Source organism: Humulus lupulus, chromosome 2 (assembly GCF_963169125.1).
Source record: "Humulus lupulus chromosome 2, drHumLupu1.1, whole genome shotgun sequence".
Lineage (NCBI taxonomy): Eukaryota > Viridiplantae > Streptophyta > Magnoliopsida > Rosales > Cannabaceae > Humulus > Humulus lupulus.
In genome coordinates this window covers 192,067,622-192,075,870 of record NC_084794.1, presented here as the reverse complement: position 1 = coordinate 192,075,870, position 8,249 = coordinate 192,067,622, and the positions used below count along the sequence as shown (strand labels likewise).

The window sequence follows — 8,249 nt, the reverse complement described above, 5'->3', positions numbered from 1 at the left end:
AATAGTCTGCTCAATCTAACACATAATTCAATATCAGCATTCAATACAATTAGTTAAGTTCAAACGACACTTCTGTGTATTTTAGTGACGTTCAATCTCGGCACCCTTAGGCCGAGTCCTCTGGTTATACAGTTGACCCCGACATGCTTAGGTCGGACTACGTTCCGCATGCTTATTGTCAGCCCTGACTACCTTAGGCTGGAAAATCAGAACAAGTATAAACAAACGAATAGATTGTAGAGCACGCAATCAATTGTAGCATAAACAAGCATGCCTAACCAAATATTCTCAAATACATGTATTCATAATACTAATGGACCGTACTTGCAGTAATTAATCTAAAGATTCCATAACTTTATTTTACTGTGAACTATTCAAGTTTATTTATCTCAAACACAATCCTCCCGTACCAATACGTAGTTGAGATTACATATATGAACTTAGGAATTTTTCTGATATTTACTTAATATTATCACAGAATAATATAGTCCATAAAATATATACATAACAAATTCAATTTATTTATCTACTCCATATGCTTTCAGGGCACAATCCCAACAATCTCCCACTTGCCCTAAAGCAAATGAGGCATCTCTCTCATTCCCATGTTTCCTACATGCTCCTTAAAAGATTTCATGGATAATGTCTTTGTGAAAGGATCTGCAAGATTATGCTCTGAAGCTATCTTCATAACTGCAACATCTCATCTATGAACTATCTCTCTGATCAAGTGATATTTCCTCTCGGTGTGCTTTCCCCTCTTGTGACTCCGTGGTTCCTTTGAGTTTGCTACCTCCCCACTGTTGTCACAATATAGGAGTAGTGGCTTATCCACATCTGGCACTACTTCCAGATCGGAATAGAACTTCTTAAGCCACACAGCTTCCTTAGCTGCTATATACTCGACTTCCATGGTGGAGTCTGCAATGTTGGTTTGTTTCATACTTCACCAGACTACTGCTCCTCCTCCAAGAGTAAACACTGATCCAGAAGTCGATTTTTGATTATCTCTGTCTAATTGAAAATCAGAATCAGTGTAACTAGTGGGGTTCAGGTCTCCACCTGAATATACAAGCATATAATCTCTAGTATTTCGAAGATACTTGAGTATATTCTTCGCTACAATCCAATGATTAAATCCAGGATTGGACTGATAACGGATGACTATCCCTACTCCATAACAAATGTCAGGTCTTGTACACAACATGGCGTACATCAGACTGCCTACCACTAAGGCATAGGGATACTGTCTCATATCTTCCTCTTCCTGAGGTGTTTTGGGACACTGCTCCTTGGAAAGGAATACTATAGAATGGGTTGGTATATCACCCTTTTTGGAGTTTTGCATATTAAAGGGTTCTAGCACCTTATCAATATTAGTTGCTTGAGACAGTGCCAAAGTCTTGTTCTGTCTATCTCTAAGAATTTTAATTCCCAGAACATACTTGGCTTCTCCCAAATATTTCATTTGGAATTGTTCAGCTATCAGTTCTTTACTTTTGATAATGATATTACGTCATTGCAAATCAGTAATATATCATCAACGTAAAGAACGAGGAATACTACCACACCATCTTTGATTTGTTTATAGACACAAGGTTCGCCAACGTTTTTTTCAAAACCAAATGTTTTAATTGTGTCATCAAATCTAAGATTCCAAGATCTAGAAGCTTGTTTGAGTCCATAGATGGACCTAAGAAGCTTGCAAACTTTTTGCTCTTGACCTTTTACCTCAAACCCTTCTGGTTGAGACATGTAAATGGTTTCGTCAAGGTAGCCATTCAAAAAGGCTATTTTGACATCCATTTGCCAAATCTCATAATCCATGCACGCAGCAATGGATAAGAGTACACTACAAGAAAAAGCAGTATTCATAACACTTAAAAACTGCTAACCGGGACTATTGATAGCACTTCTGAAAATGCTAACATAGCCCTTGTTATTAAAAGTCCAGTCTTTTCTATAACAATTTTTTAATGTTATGTTCGGTGTTATCTTAAACTATTCAATAACACATTTTTAGGTGCTATAATATTCAAATAATAACATTTAGATAGAGTTTTTGGTTATAAATTTGAAGTTTAATCTTGTACTTTTTTCATAACACTTTTCAACTGTTACATTTGATTATTTTGATAACATTTTTAGTTTGTTATATTATATAAATCATAACGATTTGTTTCGCTTATAATATGTTTTTAAATCGTAACATATAGTAATAAAATTTTGTTACTTTAGTGTGGATAATATATTTTAAATTTTATTTTAATAAGTATACTTATATGGTTTTTTTTTAATTAAAAGATCTTCATTATTGTATTTTGATAAAAAAAACAAAATTAATCATAAAATGTAATTCTCAATAGATTGATAAACCATAAGTATTACATTAAAAAATAACTAATTCAAACCATGAATGTGTCTACTTCATAAGATATTAGTTCTAACTTAAGTTTGAAAGCATAACATAATAAAGTTTTATAATCTTGAACATTTTTTACTTCAAACTATAGTTTGGATGATGTTGTTGCTACTGCTAATGCTATTGTTGCTGTTGTTGTAGCTGTTCTTCAGATTGTTGTGCTTGACTATGAACCCCAGATGGCGTACTAGTCCTTCGAGGGAACTTGTTCAAACTCTCTGAAAAATAAAAAGAGAAAGATAAGCAGTCAGGTTTGGAGAGCTGATGCCACAAACCTAACATACAATTAGCCCCATTTAAATCATTACTGACTATAATCAACATGAACAAAACAGAATTCAGAAATCCAAATATAAATAAGCATAATAGAAAACAAAATGAAGATTCAAACAAAGCTTGGGAACAACTACAAGATGAAAACTAAAATAAATAAATAATATAACAAGTGAATGCAAAGCCAATCCCATAACTATCATATAAACTATAACTTACCAAAGCTACAAATAAGAAAATAGAATACAATGCAAATAAAATCAAACTTGTCAAACAACTTGCTGCCATTAGAGAATACAGTGAATGTATATCAATATGTTTCAGTATATTTGTATTTTACTGTTTTAACAAGTTAATAATGAGTTCATACAACCCTGTAAAGATAAGGCAGTAGAAGAGGTATAGAAGAAATTTCTGCTTGAGTTTCACATACAATAAATTCAGTATTCTAACAGTTAAATTGTGTCTGAAGTTAGCATAATATTATAACAAAAATAAAAGTAAGAGAAGTAATAAAATAGAATAACAAATTTAAGAAACATGAAAAATTTAAATTCCCATTTCACAGACAAAAGGATCTCTAGCTCTCATATTATGTCATGGTGTCAGCCAAGGGTGATGAGGGTGCATCTAACCTTGTAAAAATCTCTCTTAAAATATAATTATATGGCACCTTATATTTCTAATTACCACATTTTTAATGTTTTTTTTCCTCATTGGTGGTAGGTACTGTAAGGAAACTTAGTGACTGAATGAATAGAATCAATTCTCATTAATGAAGTAATGATACAAAAGAGTATATATACAGAAAAGACCAAAACTAATAAAGTAACTAATCTACAAAATAACAATAATTAGTTACAATGAACAACTAACTAACCAAAATAGTTAGTAGCTGTAAAAATTGGCCTAACAGGTACCACATTTTAATGATCTTTTGAATCTTTCTAGGGAATATTATAATGATCAAGTGTCATCAAAGGTGAGTACAAAAAGTATCCTAAGCAGTCAACACTTAATGATCCTTTGGCAAATTTATCATGACAGCAGAAAAGCTACAAGTTATACTATTATAATAATTAGTTTTTCAAAATTGATAAATCAAATCAATAAAATTACTCATAAGCAAAGGAGATTACATAGCAAAAAGAGATTGAGGCATAGAAAATGTTTCAACAATTTACTAGTTGCTTCATTAACATAGATATGAATATAGTAGACAATTTTATAGAGAGAGCTACAATTATAATACGAGATTCAGATTTAGATTTTACCCAAAATTGCAGAAAAAAAAGATGAGACTTGGATTTCTAGAGAAAATCTAAAATGACAGAGAGAGGCTCAAATTTTACACCTTAAACATGAAATGTTGAAATGAGATAGATAAATGCTTCAATACAAGGGAAAAAAATTGCAGAACAGAGATTGAAAAGAAGATTCCTACATTTTAATAAAACAAATGACAAAACAGAAGTGCAGGCACATCCTTTGTTGCCTTATTATTTATATTTTTTCTAGTACATTTTTTTAATGAAGTGAACAGTTTTCTCTCTTTAAACCAACAAGAATAACTAAATAATGGATTGGGCAGATAACATCAAAGACAACCTCAGCATGCAGTATAGATGCGAGGATGTTAGCCTTTTATTATGGAGCTTTTACATTGCCTAAGAGGGACAAGTGTAATAAAGGGAGGCCCCACTTACATGTCTAAAGACGTATTGAAAATCCATATACTATTAAAATCAAGACAAGCAATACAAAGACAATGAATAAGATAACACACAATCACTTGAATATAGTACAGTCTTCCAAATCGGATTGATGAAAATGTGATCACTGAAAAAGAAAATACTTTTTTGCCAAGTTAAGAGACGACAAAGCCACTAGAACAATGTCTTCCCATATATGGAAGAAAAAAAACATTAAGAAGGCACTATATCAAGGAACTCTTATAAGCACTTTTTTTAAAAGGAACTCTTATATACATCTCACTCACCTGTTTATTAAGGTCATGGAAAGCCTCCAAATGTGATAGTGCATCGACCGCTGCCAAGAGTGCAATCAAAATGAAAACCAAATGAAATGACACTTACTACCTCTTGGATGGTCTTCGTACTACTCTCCGAGAGCAAGAATACAGGAAAATCATACTTGTTCCACAATATACCAGATCCCTGAAAATGTGGAAGGAAGTTGTTGGTCCAATATATCAAACAGAATGTTAAAAGATGAAACACGAACAATACATTAGATAAGTTTGGCATTTATAGCCAGTAAAAGTAAGGAGTATATAATGTTCTAACTTTTAATATGTGAAACACATTGATACTCACCTAAACAAATGTGACAGGTAGAATTTAAGTTGTTCCATGTTCTTCAAGTAGTATAATAAAGGTAAGAAAAATTATATTTTTACAATATCATATATTTGTATATTGTACCAGTGCTTACCCCAAGAATTTAGTCACTCTCATGATCAGTAGAGATTCACTTGAAAGAAAAAACAAAAAATCCCAACTCCATAACCAGTATTATACACACTATAGCTTAAGGTATGGGATAAGTGAATAGAACATAAACCAATGCTAACAATTTTTCTTTCAAACTAATAACTTAGAAGTGGCTAAGGATCACACCAATTCCTTAATTAGAAGACCAGTGATCACAAAAGAATAATACTTTTTTAAAAAATCCCAAATTCGAATTCTTTTTCCTCAATGAAAAAAAATAGCATAAAGTTACAAATCTTATATTTAACTATATGATAACTTGAAAGTACAGATAACATTAAAAAAAAAAAATCAAAGCAAATATATGCAAAAACTACTTTTCTCAAACTATAAACTACCAAAAAGAAACATTTTATATTTGTCAAAAACAAGAGAAGAAGAAACCTTTTATTGATCCAATACATATGAAAAGTTTTGTGTAGTCTTGGCAATGCACCACATCTTTTAGAGTGTAAAGTTCTGCTGCCGTTGGACAGAATTGGAGCACATATATATATATATATACACATATGGATTTCAAAGTAAATACTTTTAGATTCCAATGCTGGCAATGTCAACAAGCACTCAAATCAAATAGCACTAAACTTCCAATCTCTCTGCAAAAAGTTCAATTCTAAAGTTTACAACCCTCTAATGTGAGTGTGAGTGTGTATTTTTTAACTTACCATGTGAAGCAATGCAAGATAATTGCAAGATTTACTCTGATGAGGCAAAGATTCGTTGTTGAGCTCCACTTCAATATCAGATTGAAGATGTTTCAAAAGGGCCACATGAATTTTCCCAAGCAACAAGGAATCCTGAAAGGCATGTTAGAGAACATATTATAGAACTGAAAGAACTTAAATCAAAAGAGGTAAGATCAAAAAGAGAGGCAGAGAGGCGGCAATGGAAACTTGTTTGGGTATTTTAGGTTTAGGGATTCAATGGAGGCTGAGAGAAATTAGAGAATTTGTGCTTTATTGTTTTCCTTTTTCTTTTCTTCTTATGATAGACCCAGAATTTTTTCTTTTGGCGCCAAACGAAATATAACTAGGCGCCACTGTGTTAAAAAAATTGACTTCTCCGTGTTTTTTTTTAACTATCTATTAATAGCGCTTGTGAATATGTGCTATTTTTTAACGTAATATATACTTAAAATTGTTGTAGTGCATATTGGTGGCGCACAATCAACATTTACATGAAGTGCCCGTTTAACCTCAGGTGAATTGAAGTAGACAGTTGAGTGCTTCTCTGTGCAAGGATCATACTTCTGACTAATGCGACCAACCCTTTATAACCGTAATAATCAGTGTTAAAAGTGAATACAACAAAATATATAAACTTACAAACAAAAGCATAAGTTCAGTTTTCAATTTTAGGATAGTAAGAAAATTTTCCACGGTGATTACGTACATAAAACTTATGGAGGATCAATATATTCAAATTTTACTTAAAACACAAATAACTTATACAACCTCACATTGTATAAACACTCGTTGAAATTCCTGTATTATGTGACCAGCAAAAGCACACAGGCCCCTTGTGGAGATGAGGCTGTGGGGCTTTGTAGTCTGGCATTAAACATGAAATAATAACCCATATTTTGCACTTTTGCTTGGAAAAGAACCATATATGCAAATAATTAGGATAATAATTACAATCTATGAGTTCCTAAACAGAAATCAATAGAACTTTAACAACAAACCTTCCTCTACAGTAACTGAAGTTGAATATTTTTAGTGATTAGACATGAGGGTCCAACACAGATGGAAACTTGATGCTCACGGAAGTTAGCTAAAGATGACTAGTCCTATAACATATAGCATGGTAGTAGAAATAAAACTCTGAACAGAAAAAATGTCACCCTTACGAAAATATTATCAAAGAGCTTATGCTGAAAAAGTTGTATGTAAGGTGTGGTGCATAAAAGAAAGGTAGACTATCAAATGTCTAATACCCCATTCTAATATAGCACGCATATAACTATATATTCACCTCATGAGGATAATAAAAATATGTTACAGAGAATAATTAACAAAATTAATTATTTGTTTACTCCTTAAATAAGATAAGTGATTTCAAATAGCATACTCACATGCTTTCTTTTCTGCAATTGATTTGTTTGACTACTATTAGCATGGCAGGCGGGAGTGTACATGCTATATGGATCAATGTCGCCAAGTTCTTCAGAAGAAATTTCGAGAACCTTATCACATGAACTCGAGGAGTGTATAAATGGCTGAGAAACACATAGAAGGTTTAGTAATTTGTATTTCTCGTCAGATATCAAGCCAGCTGACCACATGAATTGGAAAAGCCCCAAGTGATCATGGTGATCGTCAGTTAAAGCATTTCCCACCTGCATTAAACAGATATCTTAGCTCTCTATTTCATCACATGATACACAAGAACCTGGGATTTTTCCTAGAGAAATGAATGAAACAAGTACCATATAACCCTTCAGATTAATGGCTTTTTCCTTTGTTGCAGAGTTGTGTTTTACAATTACCTGGCTCAGCTGAGGAACATAATGTCCTAGTACATATATGCCCACAAGGAAAACCACAATTCAAACAAAGTATTGATGATATATGAATATACGTGTGCATAAAATATAATTTGTATGAAGAAATTGGAGAACTGATTGGCTCAAACATGAATTCAACAAATGAATTTTGAGATACTTGTTACTAATGCCTACACAACTTAATCCATTAAATCAACATAAAATGAGTTTGAAGGTTAATCACCTGCATAGCTCTCTCCTATAATATAGAAGTCCCTTCCTTTGTACTGAGGAAAACGTTCAAACCACTTCAATAAAAATTCCAGATTGTCCTGAGCTGCGAAAGAGAAAAAGAAATATGAACTAATTTTGAAGCTGCCAACACAGAAATAGTTTGCAGAAGTTACAGTGAAAAAGATGCTTAGCGAGAGTTTCATGGAGCATAAAATCGGCCACCAGCAACCTCTCATCTCCTTCGCAGCAACACCCAATCAGATTGGCTAATCGCTCACTTCTAAGACTCCCAACTGACCTAGCTTCTTAAATAAAGCATATG

General features: G+C 32.6%; 1 long non-coding RNA gene across 1 annotated transcript; it reads right to left on the bottom strand.

The window, feature by feature from the left end:
- Positions 1-7,446: 7,446 nt before the first annotated feature.
- On the bottom strand, positions 7,447-8,031 carry LOC133816470 (uncharacterized). Its single transcript, XR_009885268.1, has 3 exons — positions 7,938-8,031; positions 7,637-7,722; positions 7,447-7,546 (listed from the first exon to the last, which is right to left on the bottom strand). It is a non-coding gene; the product is annotated as an uncharacterized LOC133816470 (long non-coding RNA).
- Between the last annotated feature and the right edge of the window lie 218 nt (positions 8,032-8,249).